We start from the raw sequence: 27,268 nt of genomic DNA on the forward strand, positions 1-27,268 counted from the left end.
TTGCATGACTTCTTTGTAACAACAGAATGGTAATTATAAATAGTGAATACTTCTAATATTCCAGATACTACATTAAGTGATGTTAACTCATTTAATTACTGCAATGACTGTACAGGTTAGATACTGTTACTATTCCCGATTTCCAGATGAGGAAATAGAGGCACAGAGATGACCAATATTAGCTGTGTGGTTTGAGCAAGTTAAGTAATGAAGTCAGATTCTGATCCAGAGGGTCTGGCTTCAGGGCTTGTGCTCCTAATGACAAGGATAAACTGTCCATGAAGCCAGATTCCTCTTTCTTAAACCTTTCTCTCTAAAGTGTTTGCCTTGCAATTTCCTACAAATATTCACCAACTCCCAGAAAATAAATGCATAAGAAATAGGTGACTCATTGTATCTTGGAAAGTGTGGTTCCTTTTAGTGGTATATAAGTCAGGGGGATGACAGAAAGAACCCTGATGGGAGTGACTATAAAGATTATAATTAACATATTTCACTTCAGTATTCTAGAAATCCAGACAGTAGGTAAGAGAAGGTTCAATTCTAATTTAGCATAGTTAGAGCAGAGAAAAGTTGCCTAAACATTGAATTAGGTTGGGGAATGGGCATATCAAGTGCCACTCATGAGTTGGGATGAAAATAGAATTTAACCAACACCCAAACGTTCAGAGAGAAAGCCCAAAGGCAGCCCTCACGATTTATCTCCTAGATCCTGAGTAGACTTGCCCTTCTTTGAGGAGAAAAAAAATGTGTTGTGTAATTGTCACGTAATGAGAGGAAAATCATTCAGAAACTTTGCCAAGTTCAGATTCCTGATATTCCTGCATGAGAAGAACAGAAGAAAAATTTAGGAAAAAAGTTTGTCCTCAGTAGTGACAAACTAATTTGTCAGTAGGATGCAGGGAAGACTTATTCTTCACAAGTTAGGTTGGGAAGCAGTGGTGCATGGGCTGAGATCAAGGGATAAGGTGATCCGATGAGAAGTGAGGTCAGATGACCCAAAGCAAGCTAAACCTAGAGCGGTCATAGGGTTTTCATTGGGGAGTGTCCAGTACAGAATTGATTGTTTGGAAAACAGAATAACGATATGGAGGAAAATCTTGAGAAACAAAATCTGAGAAGACAAGGACAAATTGATGAAAATGATGGCAGGAAAGATGATAGAGACCAACAATAAAAAGTCTCAGTTGAGGGGCGCCTGGGTGGCGCAGTCAGTTAAGCGTCCGACTTCAGCCAGGTCACGATCTCGCGGTCCGTGAGTTCGAGCCCCGCGTCGGGCTCTGGGCTGATGGCTCAGAGCCTGGAGCCTGTTTCCGATTCTGTGTCTCCCTCTCTCTCTGCCCCTCCCCCGTTCATGCTCTGTCTCTCTCTGTCCCAAAAATAAAAATAAACGTTGAAAAAAAAAAAGTCTCAGTTGAAAAATGGCCCAGTTTTATAGAGCCAGAGATTATGGCCTCAGACTGGCAAAAGTATTTGAATAAAAGGGATAAAGAGAAAAGTCCACAACCATCTATAGGAAAGTACTTTACATCCAAATCACAAAAGTCAAAATCAGACTGTCCTGAGACTTACAGTTTTGGTGTCAAAAGGAAAAAAGAGTAGACTAGCGCCTACATTTTGAAAGATGAAGATGTAACTAGATAATCTTGGAACACAGCCAAGTTGTCTTCACTGATGTGCCATGCCACCTGAGTTGTCACCATTGCAGTATTTGCTGTAATTGCAGAAAACTTTACTCCAGCTTTGTGAAACAAATCCTGTCATAATAGGTTCACATGCACTTGCCAGCACAAACATTTAACTAGGGCATGAACCCAGGCAAGAAGGATGTGTGGCACATTTCAGTCTCCCCTCTGTGGTTCTCCCAGTAGGATAATGCATATCCTGGTTATCTATTACTGCGTGACAAATGTTCCAAACTTAGTAGCTTAAACTTACTAGTTTAAAACAATTATTGCTTATGAAAGAAATCTTATCGTCTCTGGTGATCTGAGAGTTGACAGGTTGCATTTGGAGGCTCTCACTTGGGGACATTCATTCTGCTGTGTCCATTGACTGCTAAAGATGCCTCCATCTGGAGGCTTCTTCCTGACCCGTGTGGCTCCTGGGCTGGCATGGCTGGAAGAGTTGGTGCTGGTTGAGTGTCTCTCTCTCCATATAGTCTCTTCATGTGTTTTGCTTGGGTTTCTTCACAGTGAGACCTCTGGGTGGACCCAGAGTGAAGCTGCAGGCTTCTTAGGAAGTCCCAGAAAATCACCTCTCTCATGCAAGTTGTTAAGGCCAATCCAAATTCAAAGTCGTTGGGGGGGGGGGGCGGTGCAGGGAACAGACTCCACCTCTGGGTGAAGGAGTGGCAAATGCATACAAGGAGGGAAGTGTTTGTCACCACTCACTTTATTTCCTAAATCTGGAAGCTTTCGAATACCATAGAGTGCCATTTCTTGGTTTAACACAAATACACCTATGGAAGAGTTTATTTAGTTTTACTAAAGAGGTAATTTGGCTATTTAAATTATTTTTATTCAGAAATCCTTGGTTGGATTGTTACATAGATGTTAACTAAGGATTTTAGTGATAGTCTGGGAAATTATTTTATTATATATTTATTAGTGATAGTCTGGGAAAGGTATTTTCATAAACTGGAAATAAACTTTTTCCATTTCAAAATGGAAGACAGTCTCCACTATCCAAAAATGTGCTATTCAGCATTTTTTCAGGAATGGATTAGATCCAGGTACTGATGGTTCCTGTAGTGAAAGGGCATAAAGACACTGAAATATGCAACAGTTACAAAGTGTGATGTTCATATTCTCATTTCTTGAAAAAATCTTTGTAAGATATCCTAAGAAATCAAGTAGTTGGTTAGCATTCATGATCTAGAGCCATTTGTGTTTAAAGCACACACATGAGTGCATACACACGTCTTTGGTTAACAATGGTTATTTCTTAGAGGTTTTTATAAAAAAACATTTTACTGTGATTTTGTATTTTGTGTTTTTTAAAAATTTTTTAGTTTTATAATTTATTGTCAAGTTAGCTAACATACAGAGTATACAGTGTGCTCTTGGCTTCGGGAATAGATTCCCATGATTCATCACTTACATACAATACCCAGTGCTCATCCCAACAAGTGCCCTCCTCAATGCCCATCACCCATTTCCCCCTCCTCTCTGCCCCTCCCATCAACCCTACATTTGTTGTCTGTATTTAAGAGTCTCTTATGATGTGACTCCCTCTCAGTTTGTAACTTTTTTTTTTTCTTTCTCCTGTGGTCTTCTGTTAAGTTTCTCAAATTCCACATGTGAGTGAGAACATAGGATATCTGTCTTTCTCTGACTGATTTATTTCACTTAGCATAACACCCTCCAGTTCCACGTTTGTTTACTTTTGAGAGAGAGAATGAGAAGGGGGAAGAGGATCCAAAGCGGGCTCTGTGCTTACAGCAGAGAACCTGTTGTGGGGCTCAAATCCATGAACCGTGAGATCATCACCTGAGCCAAAGTTAGATGCTTAACCAACGGAGTCACCCAGGTGCCCCAATTTTGTATTTTTTTTTTGTCAGTTTTTTTTTTATTTTTTTTTATTTTATTTTTTTTATATGAAATTTATTGACAAATTGGTTTCCATACAACACCCAGTGCTCATCCCAAAAGGTGCCCTCCTCAATACCCATCACCCATCCTCCCCTCCCTCCCACCCCCCATCAACCCTCAGTTTGTTCTCAGTTTTTTAACAGTCTCTTATGCTTTGGCTCTCTCCCACTCTAACCTCTTTTTTTTTTTCCTTCCCCTCCCCCATGGGTTCCTGTTAAGTTTCTCAGGATCCACATAAGAGTGAAACCATATGGTATCTGTCTTTCTCTGTATGGCTTATTTCACTTAGCATCACACTCTCCAGTTCCATCCACGTTGCTACAAAAGGCCATATTTCATTTTTTCTCATTGCCACATAGTATTCCATTGTGTATATATACCACAATTTCTTTATCCATTCATCAGTTGATGGACATTTAGGCTCTTTCCATAATTTGGCTATTGTTGAGAGTGCTGCTATGAACATTGGGGTACAAGTGCCCCTATGCATCAGTACTCCTGTATCCCTTGGGTAAATTCCTAGCAGTGCTATTGCTGGGTCATAGGGTAGGTCTACTTTTAATTTTCTGAGGAACCTCCACACTGCTTTCCAGAGCGGCTGCACCAATTTGCATTCCCACCAACAGTGCAAGAGGGTTCCCGTTTCTCCACATCCTCTCCAGCATCTAGAGTCTCCTGATTTGTTCATTTTGGCCACTCTGACTGGCGTGAGGTGATACCTGAGTGCGGTTTTGATTTGTATTTCCCTGATAAGGAGCGACGCTGAACATCTTTTCATGTGCCTGTTGGCCATCTGGATGTCTTCTTTAGAGAAGTGTCTATTCATGTTTTCTGCCCATTTCTTCACTGGGTTATTTGTTTTTCGGGTGTGGAGTTTGGTGAGCTCTTTATAGATTTTAGATACTAGCCCTTTGTCCGATATGTCATTTGCAAATATCTTTTCCCATTCCGTTGGTTGCCTTTTAGTTTTGTTGGTTGTTTCCTTTGCTGTGCAGAAGCTTTTTATCTTCATAAGGTCCCAGTAATTCACTTTTGCTTTTAATTCCCTTGCCTTTGGGGATGTGTCAAGTAAGAGATTGCTATGGCTGAGGTCAGAGAGGTCTTTTCCTGCTTTCTCCTCTAAGGTTCTGATGGTTTCCTGTCTCACATTTAGGTCCTTTATCCATTTTGAGTTTATTTTTGTAAATGGTGTGAGAAAGTGGTCTAGTTTCAACCTTCTGCATGTTGCTGTCCAGTTCTCCCAGCACCATTTGTTAAAGAGGCTGTCTTTTTTCCATTGGATGTTCTTTCCTGCTTTGTCAAAGATGAGTTGGCCATACGTTTGTGGGTCTAGTTCTGGGGTTTCTATTCTATTCCATTGGTCTGTGTGTCTGTTTTTGTGCCAATACCATGCTGTCTTGATGATGACAGCTTTGTAGTAGAGGCTAAAGTCTGGGATTGTGATGCCTCCTGCTTTGGTCTTCTTCTTCAAAATTCCTTTGGCTATTCGGGGCCTTTTGTGGTTCCATATGAATTTTAGGATTGCTTGTTCTAATTTCGAGAAGAATGCTGATGCAATTTTGATTGGGATTGCATTGAATGTGTAGATAGCTTTGGGTAGTATTGACATTTTGACAATATTTATTTTTCCAATCCATGAGCAGGGAATGTCTTTCCATTTCTTTAAATCTTCTTCAATTACCTTCATAAGCTTTCTATAGTTTTCAGCATACAGATCCTTTACATCTTTGGTTAGATTTACTCCTAGGTATTTTGTGCTTCTTGGTGCAATTGTGAATGGGATCAGTTTCTTTATTTGTCTTTCTGTTGCTTCATTGTTAGTGTATAAGAATGCAACTGATTTCTGTACATTGATTTTGTATCCTGCAACTTTGCTGAATTCATGTATCAGTTCTAGCAGACTTTTGGTGGAGTCTATCGGATTTTCCATGTATAATATCATGTCATCTGCAAAAAGCGAAAGCTTGACTTCATCTTTGCCAATTTTGATGCCTTTGATTTCCTTTTGTTGTCTGATTGCTGATGCTAGCACTTCCAGCACTATGTTGAACAACAGCGGTGAGAGTGGGCATCCCTGTCGTGTTCCTGATCTCAGGGAAAAAGCTCTCAGTTTTTCCCCGTTGAGGATGATGTTAGCTGTGGGCTTTTCATAAATGGCTTTTATGATCTTTAAGTATGTTCCTTCTATCCCGACTTTCTCAAGGGTTTTTATTAAGAAAGGGTGCTGGATTTTGTCAAAGGCCTTTTCTGCATCGATTGACAGGATCATATGGTTCTTCTCTTTTTTTTTGTTAATGTGATGTATCACGTTGATTGATTTGCGAATGTTGAACCAGCCCTGCATCCCAGGAATGAATCCCACTTGATCATGGTGAATAATTCTTTTTATATGCTGTTGAATTCGATTTGCTAGTATCTTATTGAGAATTTTTGCATCCATATTCATCAGGGATATTGGCCTGTAGTTCTCTTTTTTTACTGGGTCTCTGTCCGGTTTAGGAATCTGAGTAATACTGGCTTCATAGAATGAGTCTGGAAGTTTTCCTTCCCTTTCTATTTATTGGAATAGCTTGAGAAGGATAGGTATTATCTGTGCTTTAAATGTCTGGTAGAACTCCCCTGGGAAGCCATCTGGTCCTGGACTCTTATTTGTTGGGAGATTTTTGATAACCGATTTCTTCGCTGGTTATGGGTCTGTTCAAGCTTTCTATTTCCTCCTGATTGAGTTTTGGAAGAGTGTGTGTGTTCAGGAATTTGTCCATTTCTTCCAGGTTGTCCAATTTGTTGGCATATAATTTTTCATAGTATTCCCTGATAATTGTTTGTATCTCTGAGGGATTGGTTGTAATAATTCCATTTTCATTCATGATTTTATCTATTTGGGTCATCTCCCTTTTCTTTTTGAGAAGCCTGGCTAGAGGTTTGTCAATTTTGTTTATTTTTTCAAAAAACCAACTCTTGGTTTCGTTGATCTGCTCTACAGTTTTTTTAGATTCTATATTGTTTATTTCTGCTCTGATCTTTATTATTTCTCTTCTTCTGCTGGGTTTAGGCTGCCTTTGCTGTTCTGCTTCTATTTCCTTTAGGTGTGCTGTTAGATTTTGTATTTGGGATTTTTCTTGTTTCTTGAGATAGGCCTGGATTGCAATGTATTTTCCTCTCAGGACTGCCTTCGCTGCGTCCCAAAGCGTTTGGATTGTTGTATTTTCATTTTCGTTTGTTTCCATATATTTTTTGATTTCTTCTCTAATTGCCTGGTTGACCCACTCATTCGTTAGTAGGGTGTTCTTTAACCTCCATGCTTTTGGAGGTTTTCCAGACTTTTTCCTGTGGTTGATTTCAAGCTTCATAGCATTGTGGTCTGAAAGTATGCATGGTATAATTTCAATTCTTGTAAACTTATGAAGGGCTGTTTTGTGACCCAGTATATGATCTATCTTGGAGAATGTTCCATGTGCACTCGAGAAGAAAGTATATTCTGTTGCTTTGGGATGCAGAGTTCTAAATATATCTGTCAAGTCCATCTGATCCAGTGTCTCATTCAGGGCCCTTGTTTCTTTATTGACCGTGTGTCTAGATGATCTATCCATTTCTGTAAGTGGGGTGTTAAAGTCCCCAGCAATTACCACATTCTTATCAATAAGGTTGCTTCTGTTTATGAGTAATTGTTTTATATATTTGGGGGCTCCGGTATTCGGCGCATAGACATTTATAATTGTTAGCTCTTCCTGATGGATAGACCCTGTAACTATTATATAATGTCCTTCTTCATCTCTTGTTACAGCCTTTAATTTAAAGTCTAGTTTGTCTGATATAAGTATGGCTACTCCAGCTTTCTTCTGGCTTCCAGTAGCATGATAAATAGTTCTCCATCCCCTCACTCTCAATCTAAAGGTGTCCTCAGGTCTAAAATGAGTCTCTTGTAGACAGCAAATAGATGGGTCTTGTTTTTTTATCCATTCTGATACCCTATGTCTTTTGGTTGGCGCATTTAATCCATTTACATTCAGTGTTATTATAGAAAGATACGGGTTTAGAGTCATTGTGATGTCTGTATGTTTTATGCTTGTAGTGATGTCTCTGGTACTTTGTCTCACAGGGTCCCCCTTAGGATCTCTTGTAGGGCTGGTTTAGTGGTGACAAATTCCTTCAGTTTTTGTTTGTTTGGGAAGACCTTTATCTCTCCTTCTATTCTAAATGACAGACTTGCTGGATAAAGGATTCTTGGCTGCATATTTTTGCTGTCTAGCACCCTGAAAATCTCGTGCCAATTCTTTCTGGCCTGCCAAGTTTCAAAAGAGAGATCAGTCACGAGTCTTATAGGTCTCCCTTTATATGTGAGGGCACGTTTACCCCTTGCTGCTTTCAGAATTTTCTCTTTATCCTTGTATTTTGCCAATTTCACTATGATATGTCGTGCGGAAGATCGATTCAAGTTACGTCTGAAGGGAGTTCTCTGTGCCTCTTGGATTTCAATGCCTTTTTCCTTCCCCAGTTCAGGGAAGTTCTCAGCTATTATTTCTTCAAGTACCCCTTCAGCACCTTTCCCTCTCTCTTCCTCCTCTGGGATACCAATTATGCGTATATTATTTCTTTTTAGTGTATCACTTAGTTCTCTAATTTTCCCCTCATACTCCTGGATTTTTTTATCTCTCTTTTTCTCAGCTTCCTCTTTTTCCATAACTTTATCTTCTAGTTCACCTATTCTCTCCTCTGCCTCTTCCATCCGAGCCGTGGTGGTTTGCATTTTGTTTTGCATTTCCTTTAAAGCGTTTTTCAGCTCCTCGTGACTGTTCCTTAGTCCCTTGATCTCTGTAGCAAGAGATTCTCTGCTGTCCTGTATACTGTTTTCAAGCCCAGCGATTAATTTTATGACTATTATTCTAAATTCACTTTCTGTTATATTATTTAAATCCTTTTTGATCAGCTCATTAGCTGTTGTTATTTCCTGGAGATTCTTCTGAGGGGAATTCTTCCGCTTGGTCATTTTGGATAGTCCCTGGTGTGGTGAGGACCTGCAGGGCACTTCCCCTGTGCTGTGGTGTATAACTGGAGTTGGTGGGCAGGGCCGCAGTCAGTCCTGATGTCTGCCCCCAGCCCACCGCTGGGGCCACAGTCAGACTGGTGTGTGCCTTCTCTTCCCCTCTCCTAGGGGCGGGATTCACTGTGGGGTGGCGTGGCCCGTCTGGGCTACTTGCACACTGCCAGGCTTGTGATGCTGGGGATCTGGCGTATTAGCTGGGGTGGGAAGGCAAGGTGCACGGCGGCAGGGGGGGCAGGCTTAGCTCGCTTCTCCTTAGGTGATCCACTTCAGGAGGGGCCCTGTGGCAGCTGGAGGGAGTCAGATTCGCTGCCGGAGGTTTGGCTCCGCAGAAGCACAGAGTTGGGTGTTTGTGCGGAGCGAGCAATTTCCCTGGCCGGAACTGGTTCCCTTTGGGATTTTGGCTGGGGGATGGGCGGGGGAGATGGCGCTGGCGAGCGCCTTTGTTCCCCGCCAAACTGAGCTCTGTCGTCCGGGGGCTCCGCAGCTCACCCTCCCTTTGTCCTCCAGCCTTCCCGCTTTCCGAGCAGAGCTGTTAATTTATGACCCCCCAGACGCTAAGTCGCGCTTGCTGTCGGAACACAGTCCGTCAGGCCCCTCCGCTTTTGCAAGCCGGGCTCGGGGACTCTGCTTGGCTGGCGAGCCACCCCTCCGCCCCGGCTCCCTCCCGCCAGTCCGTGGAGCGCGCACCGCCTCGCCGCCCTTCCTACCCTCTTCCGTGGTCCTCTCGTCTGCACTTGGGTCCGGTGACTCCGTTCTGCAAATCCTCTGGCGGTTTTCTGGGTTATTTAGGCAGGTGTAGGTGGAATCTAAGTGATCAGCAGGACGCGCGGTGAGCCCAGCGTCCTCCTACGCCGCCATCTTCCTGTCGACCGCCCCAATTTTGTATTTTTAAAATAAACGTAGCTACCAAAAAGTACAAATAATTGATATGTATAAAGAACAATGATAAAATACAAAATCCCTGTACCCACCACTCAGTTTATAAAATAGACCATTATTGATGACATTGCCAAGATGGCAGAGGAGACCCCAGCCTTCATTCTCCACAAAGACTGGCAAACAAAAACGTTTCTGGGAGAGCTCTGGAGTCCACTTAAGAAACTTCAGCAACCCATGTGACAAAATACTTGATAGTAAATGATCAAAAAAGGAAAGAAGTTTCATTTGGGCCTCATCATTCCATCCCCCATGACTGCATTGCTCAGAGCCAAGAGAGAACACCCAGCTAGGAAGAATTCCCCTCTCAGCTTTCTCAGCCTTTTGGGGTACTGCATGAAGGACCCGCTTTTGTCACCCCATCCAGAGACCAGAAAAGCTGAGATGTATACAGTTGGCTAGGAACAAGGCCTAAAAGCAGGGGCTACCAGTATCAGCCACACAGTGGGAGGAACCTCAGTTCCCAGGGACAACCTGCTCTGCAGATGAACCCAGTAGCTTTCACCACTGAAGAAACCAGGGTCACCCAGATCCCCGACAAATTTCACTAGTTTTCACCCCACGAGTATTCATGTTTGGTGATGCAGCTGCCTGAGTCCCTACCCACTCCCTGCCCTCCACCCCTGACAAAAGCCCAAGACCCATACAGAAAGCCAGTCCCTGTGGCTATGTGAGTGCAAGACACCGGCTTAGAACACTCCCAGCTGATCCTCACCACTGTGCATGCTCTTGAAGCTAGCCCCTCCACCTGCACCCTTGAATGCTGCTGGTCTGATGCCCAGCGCTAGCCTCCATTGTCACGTGCCCATCCATGGCAAGGGCTTAGAGCTATGAGAGTAGGTGCCTATAACCAAGGCCCCCACAGCTGCTTGCAGTTCTGGATCTGGCTCTGGCTCCTGTCCTTGGCCTGTACCACTGGGCTCACTTGCAGCTATCACCTCCAGCTTTATACCTGCATGCCTCTAGACTAACCTCTGACACTGGCCTCCACTGCCACATGCATGCCTGTGGAGGGGCCATTCAGCTTCAGGAGGGCATATACATAGCCAGGGCTCCCGCAGCTGCCCATGGACCCTGATCTGGCCCTGACTTCTGTTACTGGCTTGTACCACTGAACTCACCTGTAGCTAACTGTCCCAGCTCTGTACTCACACACCCTCAGTCTGACTGTTGACACCAGCCTCTACTGCTGTGCACCAGTGATCACAACCAGTAGCCACAGTCATGCACACTGATAGCCAGGGCCCCCAGAGTGTCCAGGGCCTCTGCAGTTGGCCTTCACCATTGTTACCTGTCCTGGCTCCCCCTGTGTGTGTGTGTGTGTGTGTTTGTGTTTGCAATAGGCCTCTGCCACTAATCAGGCACCTGCAGCTGGTTCCCTGCAGCCAAATGCATGCCTGCCACTGGCTCCAGCCACTACTGCTGCCTGCTTTGGTTCCTAGCCTCTGAACCTGGAGTTGTTACTGAGGCTCCCAACAACCCTTACAGCTTCTGCAGACCTCTGCAGCAGTCACCAGGGACGTGTGGTTATTTAGTTGAGAGGGTGCCCACTCTTAAGACTCTTTGTCAACATTGTACCAGAATTCCTAGACAGAGTAATTAGGCAAGGGAAAATAAAAGGGATATAAATCAGAAAAAAGAAGTAAAACTATGTTCGCTGATGACATTATCTTGTGTATATAAAATCCAAGATTCCATCCCCAAACTGTTATACCTAGTAAATGACTTTAGTAAAGTTGCAGGATACAGAATCAATGTACAAAAGTAAGTTGCGTTTTTGTACACTAGCAATGACCTATTGAAAAAAAAAAAAAGAGTCCTATTTAAATAACATCAAAAGATAAATGTATTTAACCAAGGAAGTGAGTGATTTATATGCCAGAAACTCTAAGATTCTGACGAAAGAGACAAATCAAAAGATATCTGATGTTCAGGGATCAGAAAAGTTACTATTGTTAAAATATCTATATTACCCAGAGCCATCTATAGGATTCAGTGCAATCTCTCTCCCAGAGTGGATTGATAAAATTTGATCTTACCTCCCACAAATGTTTTTAATGGGATATGGTAAATTTATTCATCTGGAAATTTAACTTCTTTCCCCTTTTAAGACCTCCATATTTGTAACCATGATTTTGAATTCAACTGATTGAAAATAACTTTCACACCAGAGCAAAACTATAAAGAACATTTGTATTAAAAGCAATTTACCTCTAAAAAAATTTCTTATGGCATTTTTCACAGAAATATAAAAATTTCTATTTCACAGATATGGAAAAATTTTTGTGGAACCATAAAAGACCCTGAATAGCTAAAGCATCTTGAGAAAGAAAAAAAGTTGGAGGCATCACACTTACTCATTTTAAGCCATATTACAAAGCTATTGTAATCAAGACAATACTGGCATAAAAACAAACACCTAGAATAATGGAACAGAATTGAGAGCCCAGAAATAAACACATGTATATATGGTCAACTTATATTTGACAAGGGAGCCAAGAATACAAAGGATAGTCTCTTTGATAAATGGTGTTAGGAAAACTGGATATCCACATGCAAAAGAATGAATTTAAGCTCCTATTATACATCACTAAAAATTAACTCAAAATGGATTAAAGATTGAAACATAAGGTCTGAAACCATAAAATTCTTAGGAGAAAAAATAGGGGAAAAACCCCATTGTACTTTATTTATTTATTTATTTATTTATTTATTTATTTATTTAATTTTATTTTTTTTTTTAATGTTTATTTATTCTTGAGACAGAGACAGAGTGTGAACAGGGGAGGAGCAGAGAGAGAGAGAGGGAGACACAGAATCCGAAACAGGCTCCAGGCTCTGAGCTGTCCGCACAGAGCCCGATGCGGGGCTCGAACCCACGAACTGTGAGATCATGACCTGAGCCGAAGTCAGACACTTAACCGACTGAGCCACCCAGGCGCCCCCATTGTACATTTAAACTAGACCTATAGATGAATTATTTCATTGCTTTTTATCTACTCTATATTTTAACATATTGCACTTAATTTTTAATGTGTACAGTTACATGTATACCAATTTTAACTGATAATATATAAAATTCTTCCAAAGTAGCATATGAGTAAAGAACTCTTCATCTGCTTGACACCATACATTTAGAGAAGCTTAATGATTAAATTCCTACCTCAAATAAAACCTTGCTGGCACTAGGGAATGTTCATTACTCAATGGAAAAGCCACAGTGTTTCAGTCAATCAGTGTGGTCAACTTGTGAAATGCTCAATTTGTGGTGTTATATGGAATGAAATTGAAAAAAGATTTATGCACAGATATTTTCTTTTTACTTTAACTTTTTTTTATTGTCACAGTTTGACACAGAATACATTCACTTTTTGCTACTAGAACATTAATTTTCTGTCTTTATCTTGTGAAGAGATCTAGGAAAGTTAGTATGAGGAAGAAATTAGGAATCAAGGTTATTAAACATGTCAGTGGCTTCTGGATTTCTGTGCACTCCAGATACAGAATGAGTTATACAGGAATTAGTTTACCTCACTTGAATCTAATGTTACCAGATAAGTAGCTAATACATTTTTGCCTTCAGAGAATCCCTTCTCTTTGCATTTTTTTTTAATTCCTTTGGTAATGGGAGTGTGGCCAGATACATTTTAGCCATAGTAGAAACCATAGCCCGTCTTCTATTTGGTTCTCTTCCTCAGCCTTCAAAAACCTTGGATTTCCCATCCTAAATAACCCCTTGCTATCCGCTTCCATCTCTCTCTTGGAACAGCAGTCTCTAGTGGAGCCTTCACTTCTGCCTCTTGACTTACTCCTGCCAGTCTGGTCTCTGCTCTGTCAGCATTACTGAACTCCTCTTTGACGTCATTGATGATATCCTAATATCCAAATTGAAAAGCCACTTTCTTTTAGTTTGTTAAATAAAAATTGTATTTAAGGTGTATAACCTGATGTGATATGCATATACATGATGAAATGGTTACCACAGTCAAGCTAATTTACATAACTTCTCACATAGCTACATATGTGTGTGTGTGTGTTCGATGAGAGCACCTGAAGTCTCTCTCAGCAAATTTCCAGTATTCAATACAATGTTAACTATAGTCATCATACTTGTACCTTAACTTTAATGCTTAGAACAAAATGATGTATGATCCAAATGTTGCCATTTTGTTTTTGTAACATCTCTATTGCAGACTTCCTAGAGGATTATGTTTTTAGGGACTTTATCATTAGTCTCTTTGGTGTTTCTATAATGGAAATCCTTAAAATAGGATTTATGACAAAGTTATCCTTATATCAGCTTATAAGTTCTAACAGGTAGTGTTACAGTAAAGCTTTGAAAATCCTATCCTGTCATAAATAAAATGCTTCCCTGTCATTTGGGTGACTTTAGGGATTGATATCTAAATGAGGAGGTATTTATGAAATGGTATCCTAGACCAATTTGTCTTTGAGTTAAATAGAATCCATGATATTTTTTTTCTCCCTCCCTCCTACCATACAACTTCCTCTCATCTGGACTTGTTTCTTTCCATATTTTGTTTGTAAATACAGGAACTGGGAAAGAGTTCTTAAGTCATGCTTTGCCCTTAGTTAATAGGAATTATTTTTCCATATTTCATGGCATAAAACCTGTACCCTTAAAGGAACTTTGCTGTTCAAGCAAAAAATGTTTTGTCAGAGCCAGAAAAATAGCACTGATTAGTTATGACTCTAAGCCATAAACTTTTACCATAGAGATTTTGCAACTCTTTTTGAGTTTACTGTTTTTAATTCCCCAGGAGTTTTAACCTTTTATTTAATGTGTAATTTGGCCATAATCCTTACAAAATAGAATTTTAAATGCTCCATGATGCACACAAATATATTTAAGTAAACTGTCTTCTCAACCAGTATACCCAGGTGTAGTTTATGGAGGGATATGTTTTAGGTACATGTGCACTTACAATTTTTTTTTTTTTTTTTACAATTTATTTGTTTTTGAGAGACAGAGCACAGCGAGGGATGGGCAGAGAAAGAAGGAGACACAGAATCCAAAGCAGGCTCCAGGCTCTGAGCTGTCAGCACAGAACCCGATGCGGGGCTTGAACTCACAAACTGTGAGATCATGACCTGAGTCAAAGTCAGATGCTCAACCCACTGAGCCACCCAGGCACCCCACACGTGCACTTATAAAGATGCATACACATGCATCCCTCAGAGAAATTGTGCACAGTAATTTTTTGGATGGACTACTTCATTGCTATTGAAATTGTCAGTGACCTAGAATTTCAGATTAAATTGAAGGGTCATGAAAATATAGCTGCAGTTGTCTTTAAAACAACTTGATTAATGCTATAATTAATGTAGCTTTTAAGAAAACATGTAAATCATGAGCCCTGGGCATTATTTTGGTGAGATTTAGAATTTTTTTTATAGTAAGATGTGGAAAATGCCTACTTTAAGGCAATTTAAAATACTTTATGAAGTGTTAAGTGTATCAAAATATAAGTATTAATCCTTACATTTATTACCCATGCATTTTGTCAGTTTTGTATTAGAATCAAACTGATTAGAAGTGATTTCCATAAATGTCTTGTCTTCTGACTGAATTCTGTACTACTACTGTAAAAAAAAATGCTAACCTAATTTTTGAAAATGGTAAAGCAGGAAAGCTTTCTATTCTCAATAACTCAGTCTCCGACTTCCCTGATAAAGGAGTTATTATAACCATGTTATATCTTTGTAGCTGTAACTTTTTTTCATTAGCAACACAATAGTGAAAGGTAGAATACAGTTCTTTTACAAGATGATTTTTTTATATGCGAGCGTTAACATCTTTTTTTCAGTCTTTCCTTAAAGTCCTTTTTTTTTTTTTTTTTTTTTTTTTTTTTTTTTTTTTTTTTTTAACCAACTTCATTTTTGGTCCCTCATTTGGACAGGCTGGCTTAAATGATTGAAAGCCAAATGAGGATGCAGTATCTGAGTATAGTAAATGTGCACAGCACTTTGCCCACCCTACAGTTTTGGTGGGCATGACTTCAACCGTTAATAGGCATTTTTAACTTTTAACTCAACTGCACTGATGCATTTAGCTCATGTTTAAACACAGGTCCTGAGCCTGCTGCCCTGCTAAGATGGTGAGAATGTTGCCTTTTTTTAACATAAATTCTTAGTGATTTCTCTATATGTTTTTTTTCATGGAACTCCAGGCGATGTCTTTACTATAAACATAGTTGTTTGGAATGTGAATCTCCTCTTGGATATCTGATTCAGTGATGATTCATTTTAAATTGTTTCCATTAGGTCTTACATCGTTTCATGTTACTTGTAAACTTTTGGTTTCTCATGTTTTCTTTTGACACCTAAGTTAAATAAAACTGATTAGAGTATAGTGATATAAGCAATGCTTGGGAAATACTATGGATACTTATTGTGTGTATATGTATGTATGTACATGTGCAGTAGCTTCCTTTGATTTTACTTTGTATTCTACGCTTAAAAGTCAATATACTTCTGGAGAGTAAATTACCATTTTCGGTTGAGGAGAAATAAAGCTAATTTATTAAAGATTAGGATGTTTATAAAAATCCTTACCCATGTTCTGCTCTTTTAATATTTGGCAATCACAGACAAAGATATTAGGATTCAAGATAACTCAGCAAAGTTTTAGACTTCTTGCAACTTTAGAGATTTGATGTCTCTAATAATCATTAGGTGTGTTGAACATGTTATATAGAGTTCCTTGTCCAGTATTTTGCTTCTAATTGAGATCCATCACTGCTGCTTGGGTGGTTGACAAAGATTCTACATTGACCATAACATTTGTTTTGTTTTTACTTGTAGACAGAGACTATTCATTTTGGCAAATACTTGTTTACTTTCCATGTTCTGCAAGAATAACAGCGAAAAAAATGCCCTTTATCATCCTGGTCTTGTATCAAAACAATGACGGGCCCAGCCTTCATTTTATGAATTTGATGGTCCAGGCATTTAACCGTGAATGACCTGTTCATAGGGTTTGTGGGAGCCTCTGATTAAAGGGAAGAATGTTGTAACACTGAGCTTCTTCCTCTCTTACCTCTCAGGACATCACATTTATATCACACAAAGGTGATGAGAGAGAGATTAGCACAATGGATAAGGAGGGTAAACAAAGGGAACAGACTCCCTGAGTTCAAATCAGAGCTCTGCCATATGCTGGCTCTGTCATCTTAGGTTACCTTACCTTTATGATCTTCTGTTTTCTTTTCTGCATAGTAGGACTAAAGATACTATCTATTTCACAGAGGTATTTTTAGTATGAAATGAGTTGTACATAAAACACTGCCTGGCACATAGTTAACACCTATGTGGTGGTGGTGGTGGTGGTGATTAGCTAACACCTACATGATGATGATTTAATAATTTGGAAGAAGCTCAGAGTACCTTTCTGAAAGAAAAAAAGGATTTGTAATATGCTCCCTTCAATACAGCTAATATTTTAATACCTCTCATATTAAATATTTGACACAATATTTGTGTCACCTGGTCTGAAAGGGAATTACTTTCCAATTTTTGAAGTGCCAACTCTATATCTATATACTCTATATATCTATATAGATATAGATCCTTTAAAAAGAGTCCCCCAACTTGATAATAGTTCAAATTTATTTTTTTAAGTTTGTTTATTTTTGAGAGAGAGAGAGAAATGAATGAATGTGGGGGAGAGGCAAAGAGAGAAGGGGGGTAGAGAGAATGAATGAATGAATGAATGAATCACCAGGCAGGCACACTGTCAGCACAGAGCCTGATGTGGGGCTTGAACCCATGAACCATGAGATCATGACTTGAGCCAAAATCTGACGCTTAACTCACTGAGCCACCCAGGTTCTCCTATAATAGTTTTTTTTCAACTGCAATTTTTTTTTTTGTCCAACTCTTTAGAATTTCTGCAAACTAATTAGATTGTCTTTCAAAAAACCCAGAATCTTGTTAATTGGGTGAATTGAGACATAGAGTAAAGTAAAGCAAGTTTCTGGTATATAACCACAGGAGAAATGAGTCATCTGTAACATGAGTGATCTACACCTTAGCTTGAGCATAAAGATAAGGGGCCCTTTTCCTGGCTGTGTGCCTTCCTCTTGACACAGGGGCAGCTTGATTTCTGTTGCTTTCTTGGGGCATCATCACAAATGGAACCAAGGGAGGGGAGTCCCAGCACAGAGAAGTTTGTTTCATTTCACAATTTGGAAGCTATTTCTCAGCTCAGTTGGGAAGGAGGTTGTCATTTACTTTGAAGTGCTCTTACATCCTCTTCCAAAGTTCTTTCTCTTGCCCATGTCCTTTTCCTCAGAGTTTTATACTCTCGACTTGTGTATACTCTTAACTTGGTGCTGAATCACCTCTTGAAGCTTAAAAACAATTCTGGATTTTCTGTCCTGAAAGGTTTCAGTCAGGAGTCAGTGGATGGCTAGGGAACCTATATTTAAAAAAACCTCCCTGGAGGATTCTATGTCTGGCCCATGAACTGGCTTTTGGAACCACAGGTCTAAACTTCCAATTCTCAGCTGGAAGAGAAACATCCTGTGTTTTCTTCCCTTGGGCTTTACCATGGGCACACTGTTGATACTGAGCTGGAAATGCTAAATGTGTTGCTTGACCTCAGGAAACTGAGGCTTTGAATGCCTTAACCCCAGGGAAGAATTAAAATGAGAAGTATACATTGTAGGGCCAGGCCCATGGGGAAACTAATGTGGCCCAAGGGAACCCTGATATACTGGGGGACTGGTTGGGAAGATTGATGCTTTTTTTCATCCTAGTATTTACTTATTAATTTGTTTGTTCAGCAGCCATTTAAATGATTATGAGATCAAAGACATTTTGCTGGGCACAAGGGATGCAAATAGTATAGTGGAAAGAATACAGGTTTTAGAATCAGCCAGATGTTGGTTTGAATCCTTGCCGAGCTATGTGATTTTGAGCTATTAACTTCTCTAAACTTATTTCCTCATTGGCAAAATGGAAATAATGCCTACCTTGCAGGCTGTCATAAGGATTATAAATAATACACATGAGGCATCTCACATAAGTTAGCATTTATGTGGCAGGTATAGTGTCTGGAACTGTACACACATTTTCTTTGCCCCTCATAGGTGGTACTATTGATATCAATTTAGAAATGAGTAAACTAAGCCTTTGAAACAGTAACTGCTCCAAGATCACTAGCTTCTGAGAGGAAGAGCTTTGCTTTGAATCCAGGGCTGTCTGACCCCCAATCTGATGTCCTAACCATGTATCCTAGATGCCTGCTCAGTCTAGTGTCATGTGACTCCCCCCACTCCAGACTAGACCTAGGTGTGACCCATCCATGGGCTGGCCAGGCATCGATGACTCTGTGGCAAGGCGTATTGATTCCCTCTCTGGGGACTATGCAATCAAAACTAGAGACTGAGGTTGTTACAAAGCTTAAAGGTCATGGGGTTTACTCAGGGCTAGGGTTGTCTTCATAGACCATGTGTAAACTGATGCTGAGGGCAGAAGCCAGGTGGAGTCCAGGAAAAGCAAGAGAGTTCATTTTATGATAGATGATAAAGACCAGGTGGGTTAGGTTCTTTACCACATTCAGTGTGTAGATCTAGCCCATATATCTTTGCTCTAATTCCTCTTATTAGTTGAGATAAGTTTGACTATCGGCAACATGATTTTTAGAAAGACCAGGAGTCTAACCAGGACTCTAGTGGCATTAAAATGTAGCTATGCGTAGTTATTCACATAGTAGCCATGGTATACAGGCAAATAAAATTGCAACAGAAAGTGATAAATTTTTTAACAAGAGAGGTCTAAAGTGCTGAAGGGCACAGAGGAGGGAATGCACTTATGATCCTTCATGGAACATGTGTCTCCTTATGTTCTCCTGTGCTGGCTGTTTTCATGTAAGGCTCACTCCTTAGGTGGAGCAGTAGGCTTGGACTGATAGCCCGTTCTTGGACTTACCTAATATGTAGCAGTTACTGATTCATTTTACTTGTAAGTATGTCTTCAAGTTCCAAAGAAATTGTTTGGAATCCAAATTAAATAAATGCTTGCCATATGATGATAGTCCTAAATATAATAGCTTGGACTCCTTTTTTTTTTCTTTAATGGTTATTGATTGAAGACCAAGAAGAGGGTATTAAATCCTCTTATTCTAATGGAATTATCTTAAAAGGTATCTTCTGGTATAGCATGAAGTCAGCTATGCAGGAACTTGAAACTCTTCTCTGGTTATCCCATTGGTCCTAATCAAATAAAATCAGTTATATCATTTTCTCTGCAAAACTGGATGTTTTTCTGACTTAAGGGTACCAAATGAGCCTTATATTTTTCTGCAAATTTTTAGTGAATTTAGGGTGTATAGCTGTACAACATTCTAGCAGAATGGTTTGAATACTGATTTTTTTCACAATATACAGTTAACTAAGAAGATGTGTAAAGCGCTTACAGTGCATGGTCCATATTAGGAATGACCACCATCTCATTTGCCCTACCCAGGAAACATATAGATTGCACCTTGCTAAAAGAATAAGCATTGAATCAATGCACTATACATTTACAGAAAGTCTTAGGTTACAGATGCTATTTATGCAATTCATAAGGGGTTTTCAGTTATGAAGAGAGTCAGAGAAATATTAGTTGTCTTCTAAGACTTTTCTCTTGGGAAAAAAAATCTAAACTATGTCCTTAGCCAGTAATCTTTAAAGCTGTTAAAGAATATGAAACCTGCTTCCCAGTCTAGCACAGCTGCTAAGGAGCTATAGGAGCTTGGTTAGGATGCTCTAGTTTTTCTGTGCCTCATTTGCTTCATATCTTAACACTTGGCAGAGTTGGACTAGAGCAGGGGGTGGAACATATCTGCTATACTCTGTCTCTCTACCTTCCCAGTTTGGCCAAATGATCAGCATCCTGGGAGGCCAACTTGATGACAGCCCTTTGTCCTCAATCAGCACCCGACAATCAGCTCTTATACTTTTCTTAAATCTGTGTGCACCCCCTGGACCAGAAGATAATGAAGATAATTTTTAGTTTTACAACTCTATTCTTATAAATAAGAGATCCAAGAAAAGGACATGTTCTTTACAGATATTTTATATTAACTGCCCCATAAGAAAATGGCAACCTGGATGTGTGAATAATGCTTTTTCCCTAAATCACCATTTGAAAAGCAAATTCATTTGACTTTTCTTCTCTCATTAGCTCCCTTGACCCTCAAACATCTTTTTAAAGGATTACAGTTACACTTTTCCTTGTGCTGCACTTGGACCTTGCTATGTATCCTTTAGTCCACTATAGAGCTTTAAAGAAAAAAAAAAAAAAGCCTCCAACTGGGGTTAAAAGAAAGTGTTTAAGAAGTTAGAGCTCCAAAGCTCCCCGGCCTGCACACTTTTTATACCAGAGATACTAGTAAAAGTGAATTGTTGCCCCCTTGTGGTATTTTTTCACACAAGTGAAATTGTAGAGTATAATTTTAATCTCTGCCACCTTGAAACTGTCTTTGCGATGAACTTAGTTATTATGAAAAAAAATTAGGTATTTTTGAAACCACCTCTCCTTGTTTATTTATTCTCATCTGTCTTAAACTTTATAGGATCTTGTCTTTGATATTTTTTGAAATACCAGATATCTAAGAGCTTAAGTCAAATGGATGACCAAAATTATATGGAAGAAACCCAAATATCATTCAAATTACTTTTCTGTAGTCCTTGGCACTTCAAATGAGTTTGTAGGGTCTTGGGAATATCTTATTGCCCCTTTTATAAGTCATGTTATATACCTGAAGATATTCTTCAGAGCTATAAAATAGGGAAAATTTGAAATACCATGTCCGGGAATGCTTAGTTGTGATATAGTTAATTCATAAGGGTTCAGGTGATCTTTAGGATTAGATTTTCTTCCATTTTCATTATATGGAATATGAAACAAGATTTTAAAACCAAATGCGGCTTCCTTTCAACAAAATAGACTTCATGCCCAATAAAATGCTTCATAGGAAGAGTGTAGAGGTTTTATGGACAAAGAAATCCATTTCATACTATTCCTTTTTACAATAAAAACGTGGCAAACGCTTAAAAATAGAACAGTAAAACAGTCATAATTGGCTTATTGATTTTTTTAATAAATTATCATAAATATATATAGGAATTCTAAATGATTTTCATGTTTGATTAGAGAAGTCCATCCTGTCAACCATTTTCTATTTTGGACGATTGTCCCTCTCCACTAATAACCTTGAAAGTGAACAACTACTTGCAAGCTATCTGAAGATGATGGGTAGGTTTTTGAAGCACCTGCTCTTTTATAAAGATGAAATGACTAAGTGACTACTTGGCAGATTTCCACATTATGTCTTGAAACTGAAGATGCCCAGTGAAATCTCCTTAGCATGTAACTTGTTATTTTTCAACACTGCAAAACTTGTTGGTTTGTTTCTGGATTATTTTGCTCTCAAAGAAAATTTGATCACAGTCAGGAAATAGTCATTGAAGGATTTGCCAGTCCTTTCCAAAGACATTTGTCTGTGCAATATTTTTAGTGTAAGAGAGGTTATTTCTTAAAAAGCAGATAAATGTCACTAAAAACACGAATTAAAGAATTTTGTACTATGAATAAGGAGACAGAGTGGATTCATTTGCTTTACTTATTCAAGGTCTTGCCTTGGAGTCTCAGCTAATGTAAAAATAACCATTAATATGTTATTCAGAAGTATTATAGACAGTGCAAGATTTTGATCTCAGGCTATGTAGGACATGCCGTGGTAGATCCCAGTAATGCTCATCATATTTGCCTACTTGAATGCCTTTCTAGATTAAAGCAGCTTTGTGAACTAATGTCCATCCTTAATGCCAAAAGTGTTTAGGTAGTCCAGGAATTGTTAAGCTTTTATATCTTATATCCAATTAGGATTGATCATTCCACTAAAAAGTCTGCTTACCACCAGAGGAGGAATGTTTTGTATTATATCCTTTTCCTTATAATCTATTTATGATAAATTTTAGGGACATGCAGCTTCCCTTGGGAGCAAATTTAATTGCTGTCGCCTTAAGATACAAAATACTTCATAGTTGAAAACACATTTCAGTAATCATAAAGAGAGGTCATGAAAAATTGGGTAGTAGGAAATTTCCATAACTTAAGATATTTTTTTTTAGAATTTTATAGTAAATATCTTTATGCATAATCTCTGTCCAAGTTTAGGTTATTTTCCTAGGACAGATTCCTAAATTTGGATAATATTATGAATATTTTAATGCTTTTGTATGCATTGCCAGATGGCTTTTAGAAAGACTGTATCAATTTTATATTCTCATAATGCATCCTGATGCCTGTCTCTCTACATTCTCACGTGAATCTTGGCAGTAGCAACTCATTTGGCATTTTTAATTGTGAAATTTGGTTACTATATTAGCTGTTTTTATTTCCCTTATGGATTATATTTAAGTCTTTTGTATATTTTTATATGAGCTTTTAAAATATTTAGGAGCCAAACTGGCATTTTCCCAGAGAATCATCAATCACCCTTAAATAAATAAATCTCTGTTGCTACTCACTCTTGGGCAAACTCAAGTTGCCCATGTGAGAAAAAGAAATTGCTCAATTGTTATTCATTGTCTACAACTCAGTCCTTGTGAAGATGTGGAAGCAACTTTCTCTGTTCTAACTTGCATGTGTCTTCTGAAGTACAACAAAATCCCCCAGTGTGGTGCTTACCTGACCTTTTTGTCCCTCTTGAGCTGCTTTGAAGAATGACAAGATCTCTGAGATGATCCCCAAGTCCCCCTGGTGAATTTCATAAATACAATGAAGCCCAGGTTTCAAGTTAGCATCACAAAATTGTCATTAAAATTTAATAGGAATTCGTCCTGGTTTCAGATGATCACTTTTGTCACAATTATGGATCTAAGAGTAGAAATACATTTGTCATAATTGTTACTTACTTTCCTGTGTGTGTGTGTGTGTAGAGATAAAAGGGGAGATTTTTGTTATTTTTTTCATAGTCAAAGCTACTGAATTTTTTCTTCACTTTTCTTTCATTGCATTACAATTAGAAAGTCTTCCTCAAAACACTTAATCACCTTTATGGAAATCCCAGGCAACCTTTGTAGCCTTCCTGGGGATGTACAAGAACCATTGTTCCAGTTAGGAAAAACTATTGCCTAAACCTGGTGAAGGAAAAACCTTTTGAAGACCTTCCTCAACTTTGGGGTTTATGAAGGAATGAAATTCATGTCTGCCAGGCAGTGGAGTCAGTATTTTCACAGCTTCATGCAATTTGTGAGTCTGCCTGATATCTTGGTTGAAAAGAATCTACCCTATTTCTGATTCTAATAGCAGTAATCTACAGCTGGACGTTAGGAGTATTTCCATAAGGGGCTGTTCACCTTTCTCTGTAGAAGAGTCGATAGGTTATCCTGTTGGACCATTTCCACATGTGTGCAAGTCAACGTAATTATGTTGGTTAGAGCGTGGTTTTGATGGTATTGTTCTAACTTCATTTTGATGATGATCTTGTGATATTTTAGACAACTCTATGATGAAAGAGGATCATGGCATCTTCATTCTGTAAATGTAAAAACTGGGAGTCACAAGTGTGATGCTATCTCAGTTACAGACCATACTTACCTACCAGCTCTTCTTCGTTCTGCCTTTCTGTATTAAACCCCATTGCTTTCCTTAACAACTAAAATATCTAGCCAGTATTCTGCATCTGTAAGACAGGGCTGAAGAGATTCAATGGATAGTGATTTATCAAGGCCACTGTATTTTTATTTATTTTTTATTTTTTTATTCTCTAGTTAGCATACCATGTAATCTTGGCTTCAGGAGTAGAACTCAGTGATTTATTTCTTATATATGACAACCGGTGCTCATCCTGAAAAGTGCCCTCCTTAATTTCCATCACCCATTTAACCCACCTCCATAAACCCTCAGGTCTATGTATTTAAAAGTCTCTTATGGTTTGCCTCTCTGTTTTTATCTTATTTTTCCTTCTCTTACCCTATGTTCATCTGTTAAGTTTCTCAAGTTCTACATATGAGTGAAATCATGTGATATCTGTCTTTCTCTAACTTATTTCACTTAGCATAATACCCTCCAGTTCCATCCATGTTGTTGCAAATGGCAAGATTTCATTATTTTTTATTGCCAAGTAGTATTCCATTGTGTGTGTGTATACACACACACACCACCCCACATCTTCTTAATCCATTCATCAGTTGATGGATATTTGGGCTCTTTCTATACTTTGGCTATTGTTGATAGACTGCTATAAACATGAGGGTTCATGTGCCTCTTCAGATCAGCACTTTTCTATCCTTTGGATAAATTCCTAGTAGTGCAATTTGATGGGTCATAAGGTAGTTGTATTTTTAATTTTTTGAGGAACCTTCACACTGATTTCTGGAGTGGCTGCACCAGTTTTGCATTCCCACCAACAGTGCAAGAGGTTCCCCTTTCTCCCCAGCCTCACCTGAGTTGTTAATTTTAGCCATTCTGACAGGTGTGAAGTGGTCTCTCATGTGGTTTTGATTTGTATTTACCTGATAAGCGATTTTGAGTATCTTCATGTGTCTGTTTAAGGCCACTGTATTCTTAAAGCACTCAGGACAAAGATATGCAGAATTTGTCATTAGAGCTGGACATACCTGGAGGTTGACAATCTCCTCATAAAACTCTAACCTTTTTGTGCTGATCTTGGGCAGTGTATTTTCCAGGTGGTTGTTCATGAACTAAAAAGACAGTTAAATGCATGAGTTGAATTTGGGTGACTGGCATCATACTTGCCTTTAGATGCTTCCTGTACAGGGTGAACGTGCTTAAGCATGTAAACTAATTTGAAAGTGTACAAGGCATTCTCCAAGTCTAAAAAGGAGGAAATATAAATTAGCATGCTTTTATGTCCAATATAACTTATTTTCAAATATATAGATAAAAACAGGGATATATATTTTCAGTTAGCTTTAGTCTTACCACTTAGAGTTCAGAAGAAAATATATACAAGACCTTTTTTATACCTTAGGTTAGGTTATATTTTAATGTTTTTTTTTATTCGAGTTCGACTTTAAGTCAAAACAGCCTACTTTGGACCACAAAATATTTTCAGTTAATTTAGGCCTATTCGTGGTCAAATCTTGGCTAACCATCTTAATTCTTTGGTATTTGCGATATATCCTACATGAGAAATGGGGCTGACCAAAAAGAAAACCAAGCAATGAACCAAAAGCACAGAGGTGTCATTCAAAAGAGACTTTTGAGGAAAATTTTTAGGGTTGTTACTAGGTCTCCCAAAACATCTTTATTTGGAACCAGTACTATATAACTTATCGCCAATGGAATAATTGTGCAATTTGAAAACTTATATAAGTTTTCAGAAGCATTGCTGAAATTTTGGCCACGCTATGAACTATTTTATGCAAATAGTGAGTTAACTTTCCTATTACACAATGTTTATATCAGCCAGCAAACCCAAAGACCATTCAATATTGACAATTACATCAGAATGATTTATTAGGTAAGTGGCATGAAATTGACCCTCTCTTAAAATAAGAATTACCAGTCATTCAGTATAGATCTTCTGTTAGTGAAAGCAGTACACATTTTTCATATGAAAAATTAAAATGGTGAATGTGAAAAGATTTAACAAATACTCAATATATTTTTATCTTAACACATTTAAAAATCTAGTAAAATTATTTTTCCATGTACTCAATTTCAATTTGCCTTTAAAAGAAACTCTAGGCTTTAAATAAATCAAATATGAGCTCATTTTTACAATGTAGTCAGCAATGATTTTAACTAAGGTTTTTGTTTAGAAAAAATAATTGATGCTTCTTTTTAAATATATAATTTTATGTTAAGTATTTAATCTCTCTGACCTCATTAGGTGTGTCTCATCATTAGATATAATGTTACTAAAGTAGTTGTAACTTTACAGCTTCTTTGATTAATGATGGTTTGGACTAAGGTTTCCCTGGGTAGGATTAACTATGTTTAAAGATGGCAAGCTGCCATTATAACATTAATACCAGAATTTAATAAGAACCAGAAAATAACTTCAAGGACTTTAATAATTTAATGTGAGGGCATGATCATATTCTGATTATTTTACTGTAGTGTCCTATTAAAAATAAGTTATTCTTTATGTTGTGATAAAGTTTTACTCCACACACACCGAATATCAACTATGTGCCAGTCATGTGACTGTTTTCCATGCTCAAATAAGATAATATATGAGAAACATCTCCCTTATTTAGAAATCTCCTAGCCTTCTGTAATCTAGTGTTACTGATTTCTTAAGGCATGGGTCTATCTCCCTAACTTCTGGCCTATTTCTTTCACATTTCTTACATTAGCTGCCACCTCCATTGTCTAGACTGAACAGCTGACCAGATATGGCCCTGTAATGAAGGGTGGGAAGGTTGGAAAGCATGCATTAGAAGTGAATGTCCTATTTGTGGTACGGATTACTACACAGGAAGAGAAAAGTTTTGCAGGACTATACTGTTAAAACACTAGTCTGTTGAGGGAAAAATCTTTCTGTACTGAGGCTGTATTGTAATGACTTCATTTCTGCAAAATACAGGTACCCTTGATGCTCTTTACTGTTCTAAAACCTCCATGATTCCTAGGTGTTTAGAACCAAAGAGGGAAATGGACCTAACACAAATAAATGCCTGCTATTCTTTGCTCTCACATTCTTAAG

At 38.6% G+C, this 27,268-nt stretch overlaps 1 protein-coding gene across 1 annotated transcript in view; it reads left to right on the plus strand.

The window, feature by feature from the left end:
* RSPO2 (R-spondin 2) overlaps nucleotides 1-27,268 on the plus strand; it is an 89,601-nt gene that overhangs the window by 60,960 nt on the left and 1,373 nt on the right. The gene's annotated exons all lie outside the window — the stretch shown is intronic.

The sequence above is a fragment of the Lynx rufus genome, unplaced genomic scaffold, assembly GCF_022079265.1.
Source record: "Lynx rufus isolate CCGP_SWC_20201006 ecotype Redwood Valley unplaced genomic scaffold, mLynRuf1.p SCAF_26, whole genome shotgun sequence".
NCBI classification, from domain to species: domain Eukaryota; kingdom Metazoa; phylum Chordata; class Mammalia; order Carnivora; family Felidae; genus Lynx; species Lynx rufus.